The sequence below is a fragment of the Pteropus vampyrus genome, unplaced genomic scaffold (genome assembly GCF_000151845.1).
Source record: "Pteropus vampyrus isolate Shadow unplaced genomic scaffold, Pvam_2.0 Scaffold139, whole genome shotgun sequence".
Classification (NCBI taxonomy): domain Eukaryota; kingdom Metazoa; phylum Chordata; class Mammalia; order Chiroptera; family Pteropodidae; genus Pteropus; species Pteropus vampyrus.
This window is the reverse complement of record NW_011888920.1, coordinates 3,403,177-3,424,240: the sequence shown is the minus strand read 5'-3', so window position 1 is coordinate 3,424,240 and position 21,064 is coordinate 3,403,177. Positions and strand designations below refer to the sequence as shown.

At 36.2% G+C, this 21,064-nt stretch overlaps 1 pseudogene; it reads left to right on the top strand.

The window, feature by feature from the left end:
• The first annotated feature begins 9,323 nt into the window (after positions 1-9,323).
• Positions 9,324-9,442, top strand: LOC111744698 (annotated as a pseudogene).
• The last annotated feature ends 11,622 nt before the right edge of the window (positions 9,443-21,064 follow it).

The window sequence follows — 21,064 nt, the reverse complement described above, 5'->3', positions numbered from 1 at the left end:
ACGTTATTAAACAGTTCTTTATTTAAGCTAGTGGTTATCAAAGTTCAGTGAACATAAGAAATACCTGCAGAAAATGGTAAGAATGCAGATTGCTGGGCCTCTTCCTCAGAGGATCTGGTTTGATAGCTCTAGGGAGGTGTCTAGACTTTATATTTTAAACAAAACTCCAAGTGATTGCTAAGCACACCAAAGTTGTGCCTTAAGGTGACTGAATTCCACACCTTCAGGATTGTTGATCTAGCTAGATGCAGTGGGCTCTGCAGACAATTGCTTTAGAATGAATGATCCTGGCAGTGGCTCCTTTGGGGTGAATATATCCAGGCACTTATTGCCCTAATAGGGACAGAATAAAGGTGGTAACTTGGAGCCACATTCTATTGTATCTTTTGTGTTCAGAATAATCTTGTTGGTTGTGTGGTGGAAGGTATTTGAGGTTTCACTGTATGTAGTTTTCATTATTGTGGATTCTCTTCCCATTTTTCCTGAAGATGCTTTGTTAGCTCCCCTAAGTTTATGTTCAATAGGTTACACATCATTGCTATAAGCGTGCTGTGGCTCTTTTTCTCAAAATAAAAAAATAAGTATTCAGAAGTGTTGACGATGGTAAAGGAGAAGGGAGAAGGGCTATTGGGAGGGTCGATTTGACAGTACCATCAGCTTTTGTGTTTATTTGGAGTGAGATTGACACACATTTCTCGAATGCTCCATCTACTGGTTCATTTTGGAGCAATGATTTATTCACATCCCTATGAAAATTTTTTTTAAAGGTGAAGGGGAAAAAAAAAAACATATATGGAGGCCAGAAATTTTTTAATTCCTAGAAAGGAAGCAATAGGAGGTTCAGATATCAGGTATATGGAACTGTCCCTCAAACCCTACTAATATATAACAATGGTTAGTAATCTCTACATCCTTAGCCAATTAGTCTTTCTCTCATTCAGTAGCTAAGTTGGTTAGGGGTCTAGTTGAACTCTCTAAATAAATGGTGATTCAACATTTGAAGAAATTTGCATTTGCAGGGAACTCTAGAATCAATCTGTCACGCGAGGAGGCTCCTGTGTGGAAGTCCTGGTGTTACCTTAATTCCAAGTCCTTGAAGTCTGTTTGATTCTTCTTCCATTTACTCTGCTATATTTGTCATGTGTAAGTCTGCTGTGCCCAGTGGAGGAAATAAAAATATTCTAAAACATACTTCCATTCCTTTATGGCTATGCTTCTTCACGCAATGATCCTTCATGAACCCTCCAACTTAACACTGGGGGAGAATGGTTTTTCTGATTAGTTTTGTGTACATACCCACGCACACAAACATACACACACACACACCCATACACCCATCTTGCTTTTTGTCACTCCATTTTTACTTATAGAATACTAAGTTATTGCTCCCCAAATTGATACTGCGTCTACAGGCATTTTTAAGATAATCATACTAACCAAAGTTAGAGATAATTGGTACAAAATCTACAGATTATTGTGAAGCTCCAATAAAATACCCAATATGGGAGTGTGCTGTCACCTATAAATGTATACTATCTCTTAAAGAGATGTGTATCTCTATAAGATATAGAAGTGGTATCTCTACCATGCTGTTTTGTTCATTATTATTGCAATGGATAGGAAATCCTGTGATATTAAACATTCTACTAAATAAAAATCTGCACTTCTACATATCTATCCTACAGTAATTGTTATAAACATCATAATGGTACTAGAGGGATAGAGTCTTTGGGAAGAGTGATAAATTTAGAAATTGTTGAGTTAAGAAATGGAGAGGAAAACTGACCAGGAATGGGTAGAGCATTATGGGATATTTTTTGAGGGTTCAGCTGATATTGAAGATAATGAATTTGTAGCCTAAACTGAGAAGATAATTATGACTTGCGGAGGTATAAAGTGGTAAAGGTGCTCATTGTATATTAAAAACCCTACATATCAGATTGAGCTTAGATTTTTTGGGACCAATTTGTGGGAGTGAAAGCTTATGTTTTGGGAAATAATGAGTGTGAATGCCAAATGGAGCAGACTTTAACATTCAAAGGCATTTCTAGCCTTTCTGTATCGGACACAGATCTGATGCTAAACTTATTTAATATATATCTTGGTTTTATTCTTTCACTATTCAGTTCAATCTTTTAGAATAGCTGATTGGTCCTCCAGGCTAGTCTTCTCCTGCCAAACCAGAATCGATAACTGATAACCAGTTAGTCTTTGATTAACTAATTAGCAGTTCATCAAGTTCTGTTTGATGAATATTTCTATTGTTTTCAAAGTTGGAACTAAATCTTGAAAAATATAAGGATATTCAGTTACATCATTCGATGCATTATTTATGGACCTTAGTTGTTATACAATAAGATTATCTTGGCTCAGACTTGATAGTTTATTGCTTCTTGAGTATGAGAGAACCTATGGGATTTAGAGTAATATGTGGCTACCAAAATATTTCCTATTGTACTGGGGAACATAGCCAATATTTTCTTATCTGAAAAGGTAAAAATTAGTTCTAGTGAATCCGACATTCTGATGAAGTAAAAACTATCACATATGCAGTATCAATTTGTGAGTAGATGAAATTCAGTAAAATCCATTTAAGAGTTAAACACCTTTTATTTTGTTAATCAGTCCTTGATAATCCCAAAGACTCTCTTATGTGTTTTAGTTGCTCAGAGTCATTATTATGAGTCTTAATTATCACCATGCTATAGATGTGTGGATATCCTGGTAAGTGGAGTGTTTTAGATAATCAAATGCTTCATAACAGGAAATTTTCTCTGCTTGGAAACACTGAGGAACTAAATGGTTTTTGTGATCTGAATGAGTTAATATGCATACTTAATTTCTCATACTCTACCAGAGTGTCTCTTAGGCAAAGGGAGGCAAATTAGTATTGAATTTTAACAAAAAGTTTCTTTACCCTTTAGGTTCTGTGCGTAATCTGGTTAATGTACCTGTCTTGTTTTTCTTGAAAAATACCTCTGTGTGTGTTTGTGTGTCTGTGTAGGGGCACGCATACACACACACACACACACACACACACACACACACACACACACACACAAACACACACGCAGTATCGAGAGGAAAGGGAGATAATGCAACTCAATGCTGCATTCTGATTTTTATTTTAATTTCACTTTGGGGAAATGATTTTTCTGTCTTCGTTTCCCATCTCTGAAATCATATAATACTAATCTCTCACTCAAAGGTAAATATGTAATAAAATGTGAACAATGAATTGAAGACATTGTGTTTACTATTATTAATTACTTCATTGTGCTACTATGTTGATTTCTTGAAGACCAAGGCTTTGGTTCAGATTCCTTTTCTCTCTACATTCTGGGAAAAGAACAGGTTTTGGAGTTAGACACTAACTCCTGTGTTATCTTGTGCATTCTTGGATAAGCTTCTCTGAGGCTCGGTTTCTTATCTATAAAGTAATAATTTATAGGATTATGAAGATTAAATGTATACTGCACAGTATTTGGAATACAGTAAATGATTAATTAATTTTGGTGCCTTTCTTCAACCCCTTCTTATCATTTATCTTATTCATCTGCATATCGGTCATCACATCTCCTGATACCTGTTACCTCCAGAGACAATCTTTGGCAAAAACTCTAGATATTTCCTTTCTTTATAATTCTTATTGAGTACTCTCATACTTTTCATGGGAAATACTTTGAATATTTTTGGCTGTACAGCATTTTAGGTTAAAAAATCTCACAGAAATTCCCTCCCAGAAATCTTAAAAACAAATATGATCTTACTGGTTACTTATTTATTCACTCACTCACTTACTCCTCACGTTCATCCCTTTGGACAGCATTTATTTAGCAAATGGGGACTTACTAATTCATTTAGCATGCACTCAATATGCATTAAACACACTTAGTGGTGCATTCAGACAAATTTGACATGGTCTTTTTGGAATTAAAAAATATAAAATCACATTTTAAAGATTACCAAATAATATGCACAATGGCTGTTTCCATTACTCTTTCTGTCTTTCCCCCTCATCCTACCTCAACCTTTCCTTATTTGGCATGATGTGGAGGATGTGTGGATGAAGGAAAGGTCTGTATGTGGAGAGACCAGTTTAAACTGTAGTGATGATGATGATGGTAGTAATAATACCAGTGTTTTTCATTAAGCCCTTACCATGTGCCAGGCATGGTAGCAAGTGCTCTACATATCGTGTTCTATTTAAATACAACACTTATGCAACACTTATGACCGTGATCTACAAGGTACCAAGACCTCTCTTACCTTACCTCATTATACTCTGAGCTTCACTCACAGTTCTATAATATACTCCTTGCACATCCCAGACAAGTGTCATCTTGCCTCAGGAATTTTGTCCTATTCCCCATGTCAGAAATGCCCCCTTGCTCCAGTTCTCCACATAATTAGCCCTTTCTTGGCTTTCCTATTTCTTCTCAGTATCACCTCATCAGACAGTAGCCTTCCCTCACCAACAATTCTCTCTTACATCACTGTTCATGTCCATCATAGTGTTCACTATGTGAAGTTATTTGTTTTATACACTTGTGTACTTGTGTATTACCTACCTGTATTTCCTTTCTGTAATTTAAACTTTGCAACAACAGGGACTTGTCTGAGTTACCCACATTGGTCTTTGTAATGCCTAGAATAATGCTGACAAGAGATAGGTTCTTAATACATGTTCATTGACTGGATGAATTAGTGTTATTTTGAGAAAAGCCTTAGCATTTGTAAAAGAAAGAGCATAGTTAAAAAAAAAAGTATAAGGTTGAAGACAGAGAATTAACAGGTGTTAGGCAAGTATTACAGACCCAGCATTTAAGTGTTTTCATAATATGTATCATTGAATTTTAAAAATAATCTTATGAGAAATTCAGAGAAGTTGAGTAATTTCCCTATGAGCACTACTAATTATTGATAGAGATAAGACTAGAATCTTGTTATTTAGCTCCAGTCTCTGTATGTCTTCACTATATTATATGTTTCAAGCCTCTGTGAGTGTAGTGGACATTGTGATATAGTGCCTAGATGCCTTTAGGAATGAAGGACTTATTCACCTAAATGCTAGGAGCACTGCTGACAGTTGCCCTCAACTGTCAGTCCCCAGTATGTATTACGTGGACTGAAGAAAGCTGCGTTGATCAAGGTCATGTCTCATTCCAGTGGCTGATCAGCATGGGGTGTGAAGGTTGGCCCCCACCCCTAATTCAGCCAACCCTGAGATTAGAACTCCCTGTAGGGTCAACTGAGGCCTCCACTGAGACTGCAGCATAGTCCAACTTCTCCCTCTACCCAGTTCTGCTTCCTTTTATACTCTTTCATGAGTATTGATCCCAAGTGCACTCCCTAATGAGCTTTCTGCATGCTAATCTTTTCAGAGTCTGCTTCTCAGGGAACCTAAACTGCGATAGTGAGTTTGAGAACTGTGATGACCTTAATAAAAGAGCAAAACTGGGAAGGCAGTATTTGGAAGAAATATAACAATAACCTTGGATTTAGATTTTCTGAATTTAAGTGCAAATGGTCAGCTCTGGAGAGTGAACTCTGTAAACTCTTGGAGAATCACCAGCCTCAGTGTAGTGTCTGTCACATTGTAGGCAATTGCTCAATAAATAAACTGTTGAGGATTTGGGATTGGAGTTTGGGTAAGAGCTCATGGAGGTAATAACTAATATCTTGAAAACTGGCAAGCTCTCGAGTGAAAGAGAGAGAAAAATAAGAACAATAGAGAATTGAGAAGCAACGTACAAAAAGAACCAGAAGAATGAAATGTCAGGATGCTTTTTTTGTTTGTGGGGGTGGGAGGTGGCTGGAAAGCATCTGGGAGCAAGGGCGGTAGTTGTTGGTATTTGCGAAATAATGATGACAATTTAAGGATGGTACTCTGGAACCCAGTGTGACAGATTGCTGGTGGCTTTAGAAAAGCAGTGTCAATCTTGCACCTGAGATAGGAACCTATTTAACAAGGTTTAATAAGGGAATATATGATGAATAAACAAAGGATATGATGGGCATACATTTCTCATCCAAGACATTTGGCAATAAAAATAAAGAGAGATACTTGCCAGGGCCTGTGAAGCCACATCTAAGTTTAATTAAAGAAGGGGAGACTGTTTGAAGGTAACAGAGTAGTAAAAAAATCTGAGAGACATGAATAGGCTTTGGGAAACGATGGGGTTATCTAGAGGCATTTTTTTAGCTCCTTTGCCAAGAATGAGAATACTTCTTTTTCTGTACCCAAGAGGAATGCAATATGGCACGATGGGAGTATAGTGCAAAGGCAGCTGTCAGATTTTGGTTTTATTTATACCTAATTTATTACAGTCTTGTCTTGATTTTATCACTTTAACTCAGTGACTGGTCAGTAATTTTGTATATCTAATGATTGTTCAATTTAAACCGCCATGGTATTTGCAGTTCTCTGGGTGTGTCTTAACTATGGCAGCCGCACTGACCATGTGTCAAATGAGGCCAGAAATGTTGCTAATTCATCCTTCACAAATTTTATGCTAAAGTCATGAAGTGTACATTTTTTCATTTGTATAATCCCCTGCAGATAGTTTTTAGATTGTTTTAGCAATATGAAAACCTCAGATTTTTTCTTATCCTTCTAAAGGTAGGAGCTTATAAATTGAACACCAGGTGGAGGGAACTGTTTTCGAATTATGCTTGTATTAGCTTTCTCTCTTTCAGTTCTAAAGGTAATTTGAGATATATATTTTATATATACATAAGCCCTGTTCTTACCCTCACCATATCTGATATGACTTTGTTTAGTGTTAGAGTTCTTTTGACACTGAAAGAAAAGTCTCTAATGGTTGGATTCTCTGAGGATTAGGAGCCAAGTACGTAGGTCTCTACTTTGTTGTTGTATTGAGTATAGTTTACACAGTTGAAATGTGGTATGGAAGGTAAAATAAGGCCAAGCAGGACATACACAATCAAATGTAGCTTCTTGGTTCTCTCCTTTTTCTTTCCTGGGTAAATTTTGCTTGATTTCATTAAGCAAGAATTTTTGTCTATTTTATATACTGCAGATCTCAAATCTATTAGTGCCTGGCACACAATAGTTGATCAATAAACATTTGTTAAATGAATAAATTTATAAAGATATGTATTCTACCTATACTACACAAATGTGGTAACAAGCAAATAAGATGATAAATCAAATGCACTTTAGAAAAATAAAATCAATTACAGTAACAAAAACAGACAAAATAATCTACAAATTTAAACAATTGTGTCCTATTATTTTTATTCCTTTATCATATATTTACTGTCTGTCCACTATGCATGGTTGACTTTACTGTGTACTGAGTTGGAACACAAGGTCTATGGAGCAGAAAATGGCTGTAGTCATCTGTAGAATTTTAGAAAATAAGCTGGATTTTCCTTAAATACTTTTGTAATCTGCTATACCAGTCAATTTACATTATGTATTATGAGGAAAGAATAAGTTATCCTGTGTGATCTAACTATATTTGAAAAAAATTCAACATTAGTTCATTAAACAGATATTTGTTGTTGGCCTTTTCTGTGCCAGAGATTTGAGATGTGTCAGTTATATGGGGAAAATACTTACAATCCTCCCCCACCCCATTTTTTTCTTGTGATTCTGTTGTGAACATTTCAGGAATGCAATTTCAGAAAAATTTTATCTTTCTTCCAATCTCTTTCTTGGGTAAAGTCTTCCCAAGGGAAAACAAGAACTTTAGGAAGAAAAATTCACATTTTCCCAATGGCAAATTTAGGAAGAATCTGTCACTGTACTAGCAAGAAGTCTGTGATCTTAATTCGATGTTTCCGTAGACCTCAATAAAAGAAAAAAAAACATCTGTTTAAGTGCCTCATGTCCAGCTCTTGTAGTTCAAGGTCACCCTCCATCTGTCTTCCAATTTTATTTTTCCCTGTGTGATTGGTTTAATTCGTGTATGAAAGGTATCTTGATTTTTTAATGTTGTCTTACCAAATATTTGATTTTTAACTTAGGGAATTTATTTGTTTTGCAGAAAGGAAAGGATGCAGAGATTCTTACAAGTTGTGTTTTAATCATAGTATTTACACATATAAACGAGTTTATTTTAATAGTATTTTGAAATCTGTCTATTTTGTCTTGTCTGTCTATCTATCATCTATCTATCTATCATCTATCATTGATATGTATGTTTGGATGGATGTATAGAAGTATAAATGTATTTATGTGTTTATCTACTATTGATTATATAGGGCAGATGAGAAATGACTCTGCCATTGGATTAAAAAATTAAAAATGCCATTTAATGTATATCCGGAGTAGGAATAATTACTCTCGTGTCTTTTAAAAATTTGCCATAAGTTGAAAATGTCTTTTCCTCCTTAAAAAGAAATCTACCTCCAAAGGCATTTGTTGTAAGGAGTGATAATGATGAGATGATTGTTTTATAATGGAACAGACTGAGGAAGAGAGTAAATCTCTCTACGAACTATTGTAATTCCATTTGAAACTTCAGACAGATATGAGGGAATTTCTAGTATGGATCTTGGAGAAGAGAGATTTATTGTTTTCTCCTGATATAAAGATCGATGAAGGCTTTGTGGATCTGACAATGTTTGCAAGCTATAACGTTTCTTTTTCCCCCTTCTTGTGTTAACTTATTGCCATTATAAACACTTTCAAAGAAAACCAGTCTTCCCTTTTGTTCTGAATTAAATTCTTTCTCCAAAAGTGTGCTTGTAAAGTACAAACCTAACTTTTCTGCTGAAGGAGAATGGGTGGGATTTATCCGCAGCTTGCAAAAGATTAACTTGTGAATTGTGGTGGTATATGAAGCTGCCTGTTGGCTCTTTAAGCACTTGGGTGGTGCTCTCCTTATTCAGTTGCATTTTTAGGATGGGAGTTGGGGAAGATGGAAGAAATCAAATACTAAAATTTTAAGTGTAATTTTTCATTATTGGCTAGTATGTTCGACTATTGAGAAAAATCTAGGTCTCAGATACATAGATATCCAATTATTTCGATTATAGCAATGGGATATATCATCTTAATGGCATTAATGATGACTGTGATTATAGAAATCAACAATTCCATTGGATATGCTACTGAAAAACATTTTACTACAAGTTATCCCAGGAGACACAATAATTTTTTAAGGAATACATATGAGTAAGTCACTTTCAAATATAGGTCAATAAAAATGTTACCATTGTTAAGCTATAAAATATGAGTCTACACCATGTCTATGAATCCAAACATAAGATCAAACTCACAGTTTTACCTATTAGATAAGATATTTAGATACTTTATGTTATTTGTAAATCAAATCAAGATACACCTGCCTGTCTATGACCATGCCACCCTGAACAAGCCAGATCCCGTCTGATCTCGGAAGCTAAGCAGGGTCGGGCCTGGTTAGTACTTGGATGGGAGACCACCTAGGAAGACCAGATGCTGTAGATGTAAAAAATAAAAAATAAGGGTTTGTAAATTGATAAGGTCTTTGCAATCTTTGAGGTCAACCAAGGGTTGCCTTGCTTAAAAAAAAAATTGATACACCTGCCTGAAAACATCTTAAAAACTGAAAATAACAAAGTTTATTATTTTACTCTTTCCAGAGTAACTAATAGATGCAAAAGCACATCAGAGTAAAGCATATAAAAGTTTATGCCTTGGCATTTTATACTAGTTTCTGATATGTTATGGGTTAAGGTTGAGAAAAAATTGTGAAGTAGGGACATTTACTTTTAGTAGTCTGTTATTTTCAATTGCGCGCTCTCTCTCTCTCTCTCTCACTTTCGATTCCTATATCAAAACCTCATGCCACAAAATCTGCTTTGAGTCTGTCAGTCTGTCTCACCAGACAAATTGGACTATGTACATTTTAATACCGTAGCATGTTAATCATGTTAAATTATTAATGGAAAATTACCTCCCTTGATTCTAAGCACCTTTGCATGAGTGAAAGTAAGTTTTTTCGGAGAGAATTGGTTAATGGATGGAATTGAGATACTCTCTAGGTGCTCCTAAAATCAAATCTGGTGTCTGGCCCCGCAAGGCTCTGACATGTATTGATAACTATATAGAAGTGGTTATATCTGGGTGCTTCTCTGGCAGCTATCAAGAGATCTCTAGCTCTAGTAAATTATTTGATGTTCTCAGTCTGTAGGAATAACAAATATATTGGAAGATAAAAACAATATGTAGCATCTTTGAGTATGTGGCATTATATTATTTTTTTTTATCATAAATGAGTTTCTGTTATTTTAAAGCACTATTACTACTCCTTCAGGGTTCATTTTAAATAAGGCTCATAGGACTTAAGTAGGGCTAATATTGTCTTTATGTTTTATAATGCTTAGAGATTCCAGAGATTTTGCTATTAATATGCATAATGTACAGATTAATAAGTGTTATCCCAATTATGGATGCCCCTGCATTACGTTTGCTTTGGAAATTCCAGCTAAGAGCCCTTATGCATGCAAGAAAATCGAAATGGTTTTTAAAAATGGAAAATGGTGAATGACATCTAATCAGTACCTCATTCCTAAGCATCATGTCATTAAAATTCCTGTTGTTTGGTGTGAATGTATGTACTTGATTCCCGTGGGTCAATGTTTGACTGTTATATGTGAAACTGAATGGCAGAACAAGATATTTAAAACTCATGTAGTGTTCTTGAAAGAATTTGAAAAAGAAACACTATGCCAGAAACATTTTCCTTCTGTAGGCAGCTGTTCTTAATATTTCTTTCTTACTCATATCCTTTTACTGTCTTCTTTTCTTAGTTAGTAATTTTCCATTGGAAAACAAGACAAATGAATGGCTGAGAAATACTGTAGGGGTAAAAATTTGGTTCTAATATGAGCAAGTTTTGATGTCTTTTGTTGGAGTTCTAAAATGAACTCCATAGCAATTCACATTATGACGGTCATTTTTGTGAAAGATGGCTTATTTTGAATAGTTTTTAGTGTTAAGCAAATTGGAAGAGAATTTTGAAAACAACTACGCTGTTTTTTAAATATCTGAGAACGTAAGGCATTAGTGATACTATTTTTTTTTCTTCTTAATTCTCACTTCACGACTGTGAGAGAATGTTGTGCTAACCTATACTTTCTATATAGAAAAGCCACAAGTAACGAATGGCATCTGTTTAGAGTTTACAAAACATGTTTTTAATACATATTATCCTACCTTGATTGACCCAGGAAATGTATAAGGTAGGCAGGGAAAGGATTAATTTTAGGCCCAACTTAAAGGTAAAGGAACAAAAGCCTCTTGAGAGGAATAATAACTTGCCACATTTTAGTGCCCAGTTCTCCTGCTTCAGATCCTAAGCTCTTTCCACCATAACATGTCTCTCAATATGTCCATGAATTGTTAAAATTTACAGTATTGTCCAGTGTAGACTCCTTATTTCGCATCCCATGTGTTTCCTACTTTGTGACTTGCCAAAGGGTGGCTGGTAGCAATTTCCTGTTGGTTTTCTTGAATCTTGACTCCACTTGCCAATTGTTTAGTTCCTGATTGTGCTATGAGTCCACACAACACAGAAATGACAAAGAGATCTTTCTTCATCAGGAATCTGCCTCTACGCTGACCTATTTTGCCTGTCCACTGTCATGTTTGTATGCTCCAGGCTCCCATGGGTGGAGGCAGCTATGAGCAGAATGACAAAAGTTACCATCCCTGTTAGCAGCTTAACTTATGCTGCAGAGTCTGGGAAGAGCAATGCCACTACTTGTGCATAGTTTGATTTCTGAATATGAAAGAAGTTATGATTATCATAGAAATAGTCACATGCATGAAGGTATATGTTTCTCTCCATAGACTGAATATAATTGTACATACTGGTAGATATACATATCTCAGTATAGTATAATTTATTAGATGAAATGAGGAAGTAATATAACAGTTATTATATAATGGAGTGATACTTCCATTAAAAAATGTGCTTAGATAGAGTTACGTGAAAAAAGATAAGACTTTGCATGTCATGAAGTATTAGTCTTCTTCTTGTTGAGCTTTATCTTCCAAGAGAATTTGAAGCAGTAGAGCTGAGCAAGACCCACCTGGCTAGTATTTTGATGGTTTCTCTCTGTTTCAGCATGTGAAACTTTTAAACGCCAAGAACTTGTTCTTGTCAGTGTCCTCAAATAATTAGACCCTCAGCCACTGACTGGCTAAACAAAATGCCCATGGCACTTTAGTTGGCATCTCAATGACAATTTACTTATTTACAGTGAGCAGTAACTGTGAAATGAGGCTTATTACTCAAAGTCTGCATGCTCAGCACATTTCTCACCAGTTCTGGCTACATGAGGAACAAAGTCATAAACAAAAGTTTGCTTTAATCTATTTAGGGCCAAAACGAAATGAATTTCATGCCAAATTCTTCAATCTACTTGGAGGCGCTCTCTGGTTGTAGAGAATGCCTTGCCAATGAGACCTGACACTCCATATCTGTTGGTAAGATTCTCTTTTTAGTTAAGATAGTTGAAGAATTTCCTTACTTTAGGAATAATCTTTCTCAGTGTGACAGAGGGCCCCTGAATAGTCTTAGATATAATGTTTCATGAACTACTCCCCTCCCTTCTCTTTCTTATAGATTCCCTCTTAACTTCACCTGCTTTCCTCATACCCTTCCTGGTTTCATTTCCTTTACATCGTTACTTCTTTACTCTGTGGCCCACTTTGCCTGGAGCTATCTCCTGGGTCACGATTGGAGGTAATTCTCTGTCACCTATTTGCAAATTATTGTTTAAGCCATTTTTTTTTTAAGTGTTGACCAGTTCCCTGTGTTATGTGTTGATTTTATAATTTAACTATCAGGCAGAAATATTACTTCCCTTGTTTCTGAGTTCTTGTTGAGAAACACCTCACAATAGCTCCCAAGTACTGGAAACAATATGGAATTCTTTGGAAATGCTCAAGTGGTGGCTGCAAAGATGTTTTACAATGCTAGAGATTATTTCCTGACATGAGGGCCATTGCTCTCCAGTATGGTACTCTGAAATTGAAATGGCACTAATTAGCTGTGCAGTGTCTCATTGGCATATTTGGGCTGTGAGGCCTGGCAACAGTCCTGGGTGTTAGACATGGTCAGTTTAGTTCAGTTTAACAATTTTTTGACTACCTCCTCATCAAGAGATTTTTTTTTCCCCATAGAATCATCATATGATACATATTTGTATAATATGTTATAGTTTTATTTCATTTTGACCTTAAAACAATCTTGAGAAATAATTATGCTAGGAATATTCCTATTTTATTTAAAAAAAAAAGGAAATTGAGATTCAGAAAAATAAAAGGCTGTATCAAAATCACACGGTCTAGCCAAGACTTACCTCTTTTCAACTATAACTTTTTCTGCCTTGGTGAAGATAGAATTATGTATTTCAGTTTAGATGAGCAGCTTAAAAGCTTGGCTTTTGGAGGCCATCAGATATAGATAACACACATAGACTTAGACACTACTGAAGTGACTTTGGACAGTTTTTTAACTTCTCTAGGTTTAGTTTTCCCATTTATAAAATTGGGGTGATACTTCTTCCTCTTATGAGATTTTTGTGAGGATTAAATGAATTGTTGCATGTAACATGTTTGGCCCAGCATTTGACATTTTTAACATTTAACATTGTTGACTGCTGTTATAGTATTTAATCTGGAAAGTTTACCCTTATTGCACTTTGTAGACTGAGTCAGCCCTATGCCATCTGTGAGATTCTGTTTGGTCTAATGGTTCAGGATTGGAGCCATGCCCCTTCAAATGTTTGCAGTATAGCATGATTCATTTTCTTGAGACAGTGTCTAGAGGCAGCGCCCTTTTGTCTCGTAGTTAGTATTTGTAATCAGCCAGCCAAGATGGCCAAGATGGTGACCAGTGAAGTGTGTTTCTCTTAAAGTTTTCCTATTAAGAAGTTAATGATCATACCAGAGCCGTTTAAGTGACAATAACATTTACAAATTTGGGGAAACAATGTTACAACATCGTTTTCATATTCATTAAAGAAAAAAATGAAAGTTAATGAGGGATTTAAGTTAGGTGCATGGAAGTATTTCTTGATAGTCACTGAAGTGAAATATTACCAATGGGGGCAGCAGCTTGAAGGGAAAAAACTCAGGAGACCTAGGTCCTTGTCTCCTTGGTGGCTCTTCCAACTGAGACTCTTTGACCTCTCCAAATTTGAGTTTTTTCACCCATAAAATGTGGCTAATTATATCTGAGACTCACGAGGTTCTTCTGACTATCTAATGAGATGAAAGGAAAGGAAGTGATTTGTAAACTGTAAAGTGTTATATAAAAACTGAAGGTGGTGTTAGTATTTTCCGGAGTTCATCGAAAACATTAGAAATTCTTGGATGACTTACATGTGCTCTTGCCTGAAAGTAAGAGAAGGACTAATAAATAACCCCTTGGATCCGTTTCAGTTCAAGGAATATATGTTTTCAGCTTAAATCAGTATTGATGGTATTAGGTCTTGTGTCAAATCAAATTCAATGGCTATTTTTAGAAAGACATTAAAATTAGAAAGAGGAAAATACTTGGAAAGCAGATGTACTTTGTATGGAAAGACATAATCATCATATTGATTATATGTTAAGCATATTCAGTTACAATGGTAATAACTACTGTGTTTTGCTAACTAGAACATATTTCTAATAAGACCAAGGTTATCAGTTTGAATCTCTTTATGGATCAATTAACATAACATCAGCCTTCATCTTAAGCTCTCTTGAGATTGCTAGGATGTCTACCTGTGTTCACAAAGAGAGTAAAGTGGAGGTTGGATGAAATTATGCACGTGTTCGACTAGTATGGGTAGAAGAACTCTGTATTAGAATGCATTTCTAGCTCTGTTTTTCTTTTAGCACACTTATTTTTGCCTCTTGTAATTAATTGTCCAGGCTACCAGTTTTGTTTAGCATAGTACTGGTGTCAGTCACTTGAAATGATCTTTCAAGTTTCCTGAAAGGTGGTTTAATCACCAATATGTTCTGACCCTCTGTTTACAAGTGTTTAAGTTTGCAATGCTTTACTTCGAAATAACCCTGAGAACTACAAACTTCTTATAATTTTTTTCAGATGGGAAAATAAAGACGTTTTTCTCCCCCCAAGGTTTCTTACTCCCAGGTGAAGAGATTTTGGCTAATTTTATAAAAAGGTCAGTAGCACAGCTGGGTTTGAAATACAGAGGTCCTGACTCAAAGTTCTATATTTAATTTGCAGCCTTTTTTTTTTTTTTTTGGTTTATATGTAGCAAGTTTAGTCAGAAGCTGGAAACATGAATATTATGTCTGGGTATTTAGTAAGATTGATGATTACTACAATTATATCTCTTTTAGAAGTAATCTGGTTGTTTGAAGTGACATTATTTTTACTGGTTTTATTAATAATACCAATCATGTAATTTAATCCATTGGTGTCTGTGGGCCTAGCTATGAACATAGGGTGTCTAACATTATAATTTTGATCACTTTAAATGATGGAATTTGGCATATCATGTCCTAATAAAAACGCTTTTATGTTGCGGGGAAAATAGTGATCTCTATATTGTGATTTGGAGGATGATGAGAAGGGTTCTTGCTCCTCAGTTTATCTTTACTGACAAGCCTATTTACCAAATTCCACCCTTAGTAGTTCCGACCTCCTTATACAATGTAGAGAAGCTCATTCATACCATCATCTACCTGAATGAGGACTGAGGATCAAGTTTTTGAGAAAATGGAAGTATGAGTTCTCCTGAGCACCGTTTGAGGTCAGAGTATTGAGGGCATTTGAAATTTTGATGAAGGAAGGAAAGAATATACAATAATGATTTTTGGAGACCTGTTTTGGGAGTTTAGATGTGGAGGTGGAAATTTGGCCTATCAGAATGCAGCATAAATATACTTGCTGTTCAGAGGATAGGAAAGAGGTGAGCCATAAGATGAGAGAAAGCTATGGAAGAGAAGGTGGAGGTACATCTAAGATAAGACTTAATCCATGATTTTGTGTATGGCAATATGATTCTGTCTATGTATTCTTTGTTTTACAGGTTTAGTTTAAAGAATGTTAAGTTTGTTCTTAAAAAGCAACAATTAATTTGAATCCATGTGATTCTGTACTTTTATGTCGATATGAAAAAATGCTTTCTTATTGAAGACAGTATTCTAATGGAAGAGATGCTTTTTTTTTTTTTTTTTTTGTTAAAAGAGGACTTCTTATCTTTCTAACTTTGGTTCTTCAGTCAAGTGGTGATAACGCCACTCTATTTCATTGGATTGGTGTAAGGATCAGTTGGGATAATATGCCTAAAAATGTGAATTGTAAAGTACTCAAACAAATACAAAGTGTTAAATATTATGTGCAGTATAGATTGGAGATTATGTGTTTGGATTCTGGAGCAGATTACCTGCGTTTCAACCCTAGCTTCGCCCCTTTTTATCTGTGTGACGTAGGACAACTTTAACTGTCTGTGTCTTAGTTTTCTCATCTTTCAGTGAGATAAGAAATCATATAACGTTAATGTGAAAATCGAAGGAGTTGTTATATGTATTGGGCATAAAGCACTGCCTCTCATAGAGTAAGTACAACAGTCACGTCACACTAGCTGTTGTATCGTTATGTACATGTCAGAACAAAATTGAATGCTGACAGAAGTGCACTGGAGTGAATTACTTGGAGATTAAAAAAAATCCTACATTTATGCCTCAAGTAATATAATTCTTTGTTTATCTAACAAATTTGTATTTGATTATAAGCCATTAGTGACAGATAATAAATGGCACTGTGTTGAGTTTAGCAAGTTATGTGCGAACATCTCTCAGAAGCTTATGTCTCTTGATATTTGTACAAACTCCTCTCATTAATGCTGACTTTTTTAGGTATGGCTTATAGAATATTGGTCTTGGGTCCCCCAGACTAGTTGAATTGGAAAATTTGTGAGCGGCGCTCAGGTATTGTTATTTTTTATAAGCTCTCCAGGTGATTTTAATGTGCTTACAGTGTTGACCATTGACTTAGAGCAGTAGTAATTACATATATATCTATATCATTTAGTTTCTGACATTGATATATATTTTTCTCATGTTTAAGTAAATAAAATAACATAGCTATTTATGGATGTTTCTTTAAAGGCAGACATATTGTTGCCATTATTTCTATAGCTTAGGGATGTGTGTTATAAAGCAGAAATGAGATTTTTAAAAATTATCTGTAGATTTTTTTGTTTGTTTTTGGCAAGATGAAGTGCTGTGTATATCAAAAAAGAATATAGAGACACATAATGTTAAAGGCGAAAGGGATCCTCAACGCCTCTATTGGTAAGAGGACACACACTTTGAAGCCAATTCTGATAGCAGTTACTTATTCACTTACTAGCTGTGTGATCTCAGAATACTTACTTAACCAATCTGAGCCTCTGTTTCTTCATCTCTGTAAAATTGATGAACATGTACTGTGTACGATGACAACTGTGTTTCATGGTACACACACACACACACACACACACACACACACACACACACACACACACACACATCTTGACTCCCTGCCTCTTGTCTGATCTCCGCACCATCTGGTATGGATATCCAGAGCAGGGACTGTGTGGGAGCCTCTGCAGAGCTGTCTGAGCTTGCAGGGCCAGCTGCTGGGAATTGTTTCCTCCCACTCCTCAGGGATCATTTCTCTGGCTCTGTTGGGACTGTTTTATGGCTGGCTTTTTGGATCCCATGACCTTTCATGAGCATAACATTTAGTCTGTGAGGGTCAGTTACTGCTGGCCAAATAGTGTTAATGAGACTGGAAATGAAGATGGCTTCTTGTTACCACATGATGGAGGCTTTTGGGTAACTTCTGTTTGAATCCCAGATAATATGTGTGTAGGACACAAATGGCTGCTTTCTCTTTTCAGCTGTCTTCCTATCTATTGCTTCTTTGTGTTGAACAAGGAATAAGACAATAAGAGGCCACTATCTATCTATATCTTAGTTTGGGGGAAGCAGAGAAAAATCATACACCTTTTTTGATTTTCTTTTTATGATAAGAATATTAGATTTTGTCTCCTTCCCCATCCTTGTCTCTCAGATCCTCCAGCATATGGCTATACAATTATTAGGCCACACAGCTCACCTTTTGTACTTTCTTTGTGTTCCAAGAAGGAGGTTCATGGGTTGTTTCTTATTAATTACAAAACATAATGCCTGGAATCCTGACCTTAGCTTTTGTGCTTCATTGTCCTTCCCACTTGTAGGCCTGGCTTTAGGTTTCTCCTCAGTCTTAATTTTGAGAATTCTGCTTTTGTCACCACCTCTCTAGACTGATTTGAAGGTTTCATTGGAAATATAAATTTGGCTTCCAGTTTTCTATTTTTTTCCTCTGTCTACTGGAATCAGTGCCATTCTCTCATTATTAGCAGTAGTGGTGGGTCTCTTGATTTTTTAGGTGATAAGTATCTCGAAACATTATACTCGTGTGGTGGACATTCTAACTTAACGTCCACTTGAGGGCAGAACTATGTTTTCCAGCTGAGCATGGTCACAGCTATCATTTATTAAGCATCTACTATGCACTAGAGACTTTGCTTTATTTCGATTAATTCCTATACGAATAATGTATACATAAAGATTCTTATTTCAGAGAGCTTAAGTAAATTGCCCAAGGTCATCTAGTGAGTCATAGAGCTAGATTTTGAACTCAGCTTGACCTTAAATCCTCTTTTCTAAGCCATTTTTCTGAACTCCTCCTTAAAGGAAAGATACAGATGAGAGGAGTGGGATCTTGGCCTATAGAAGGTTAGATGGAACTGTTGAGTAGGGAACAGGTATGGCGCTGCATTCTTAAGGAATAAGAGAGAAGGCATGCATGTCTTTATAGCCCCTGCTTTTCCCACTGATCTTTACTGGCCTATGTGGGCGCTTAATAAATGGACCCTATGACTGTCAAGGCAGAAGTCACCCCTATGGAAGGCTTTGGCCCACATGTGGGTCTTTAATTCTTGCTTTTTTATTTAGGTCAGAGAGACCCAGAGATTATGTGAAAATGTCTCTCACATCTTCACATAGAGCCATGAGTTGAGCAATCAGGCAAACTCTGAAGAAGATTCTAGTGAATCTGCTGAGATGACATTCAGAGGAGCCGGGTCTGTGTTGAAGTGAGCCTTGGCTTGGTAAAGATCTGGAGATACTCTGCAGTCAGCCTCTAAACTTGCAGTTTAGACCATGAGAATGTACCCACTGGCTTTGGCAAGCAACAGGAAGTATATAAATGTTATGCTTTACCAAGTTGAAGCTTTGTTGAAAGTGCCCAGAGAACATTTTCCTTTTAATGTATTTGGAAACTATAAATTTAACTCCTGCTGGGGAGTAAAAGTAATTGCTTCACAGAAGAAAAAGTCAGCTCTTTAAAAGGCTTAACTCCTTCCACAAACATGTGCTTTTTAATGACTGGGAAATTCCTGGTACAGGAAAAAAATGTCCTTTTGTACAAATGAGGTCATTCTGGTCTTAACTGGCCCTGTGTACTCTAGTTTCTGCTTTCTGTTCCATGTTTTGTGACCAGAGGTTATTGGAAGGATAATCCCCCTGTGGATATTCACTGCTTTTAGGGCATGGAGCCAAAGAGAAAGTTATCTTTGCTCAGAAACTGCCAAGCTAGTGCAAGAGGCCCAGATCCCAAGGGTACTGAGCCAGTGACTGATAATGACTTGGTTTATGTTGGCTGTGTGTTGAGTTTTAAAGCATCCTCTTCCCGTGCTCTCAGATTGCTGTGCCCCTTTCATCCTTTTTAGTTTTCTCAACAGTGCCATTGCTTCCCCGTTAGGAATTATTTTTCTTTCCTAGGTACATTCTATTTATTCTTCTTTGATTTTATCTTGATGAATAGAAACATCTGTGTCAGTTTGAGGCCTCATGTTCATCTTTCTTACCTGGTAAAAATGAAAAACAGCTTTTAAAAGAAGTGGCCCTGTGCTTCTTTCTTTGAACACTGGGGGGCCGATTCCTTCTAAAATTAGTTTCTGAATTGGCTTGGCTAAAGTGAAGAATGTGTTTGAGGTCTTACATTTGTTCATAAGGGTTCTCCTAAATGGTAGTGTAGAGTAGATCTCGGTGGATGCTCTTGATTTAATTGAAGTTCTTTACAACAACTATATCCGACAAAGGAGGATGTTGAAACTGTGAAGAGTGTTAGGGAGGGAGATTGTTATGTCTATCCTGGACGTTCTCATAAAAAGATGAACGTGGAAGGGGTTCAAGTGAACCTTGACAACAACCTCTGTAGTCTCCTCTAAATTAAATGTTTTTAAAGACAGCCGCTGTGAAAGATTAGGGATGGGAAATAAACTGGTATTTCTTAACTGCTTCTTAGGTACCACACTGTGCTAGACTCTTTCTGCAAATGACCCTTTTAGACCTGTCTGGGTTCTTCGCTTTAATGAGTGGCAGCCTGCTAGATCGCCAGACTTCCTCGCTGCCTCATATCTTGAAGGATCTGTGCTAATTTATATTCCCCTAAAGTTCACCCACAGTCATAATGGATCAATATTTTGATAAGCCTTTGGTATCTTTTTTTGTGTGTGCGTGTGCTTATTGACTACAACTTTTTATTATTTTAAAAATATACACTCTTACCGCTGAGAATTTGGTTTTTATCATAATTTGTTAACAAAATCTGTGTTTTGGGATCTTGGTGTCACTTTCATGGCTCTCTAGATCTGAAACTCCCGAGTTTAGGCTCTGATGCCTAAGTAAGTCTAAGAATAATTTTGCAATCTGGGATTAAGAAATTCTATCTTCAGTTGTCATGGAGAGGAGAGGATTATAAAATTCAGTCATGAGCTATTTAGATATTTGCTTCAGACCCCATTTCTTTTCCAGGGCACTTTTGGCCTCCCTAGGAGGTTCCAGAACCCTTGCTTGAAATCTCTTGGGTTGTTAAGATAGTCATGCTTGCCTTGGTTTGACCTGCATATGCTTGATACACCCACTCCTCACTGCCCCCAAGGCCTAGACCTGTTATAGGCAGCCAGTGAGTGTTTTACTGAACTTAATAGCTGGTACAAAATAATTGGGAAAAATATGGCTAGGAAATGCTATCAAATTTGA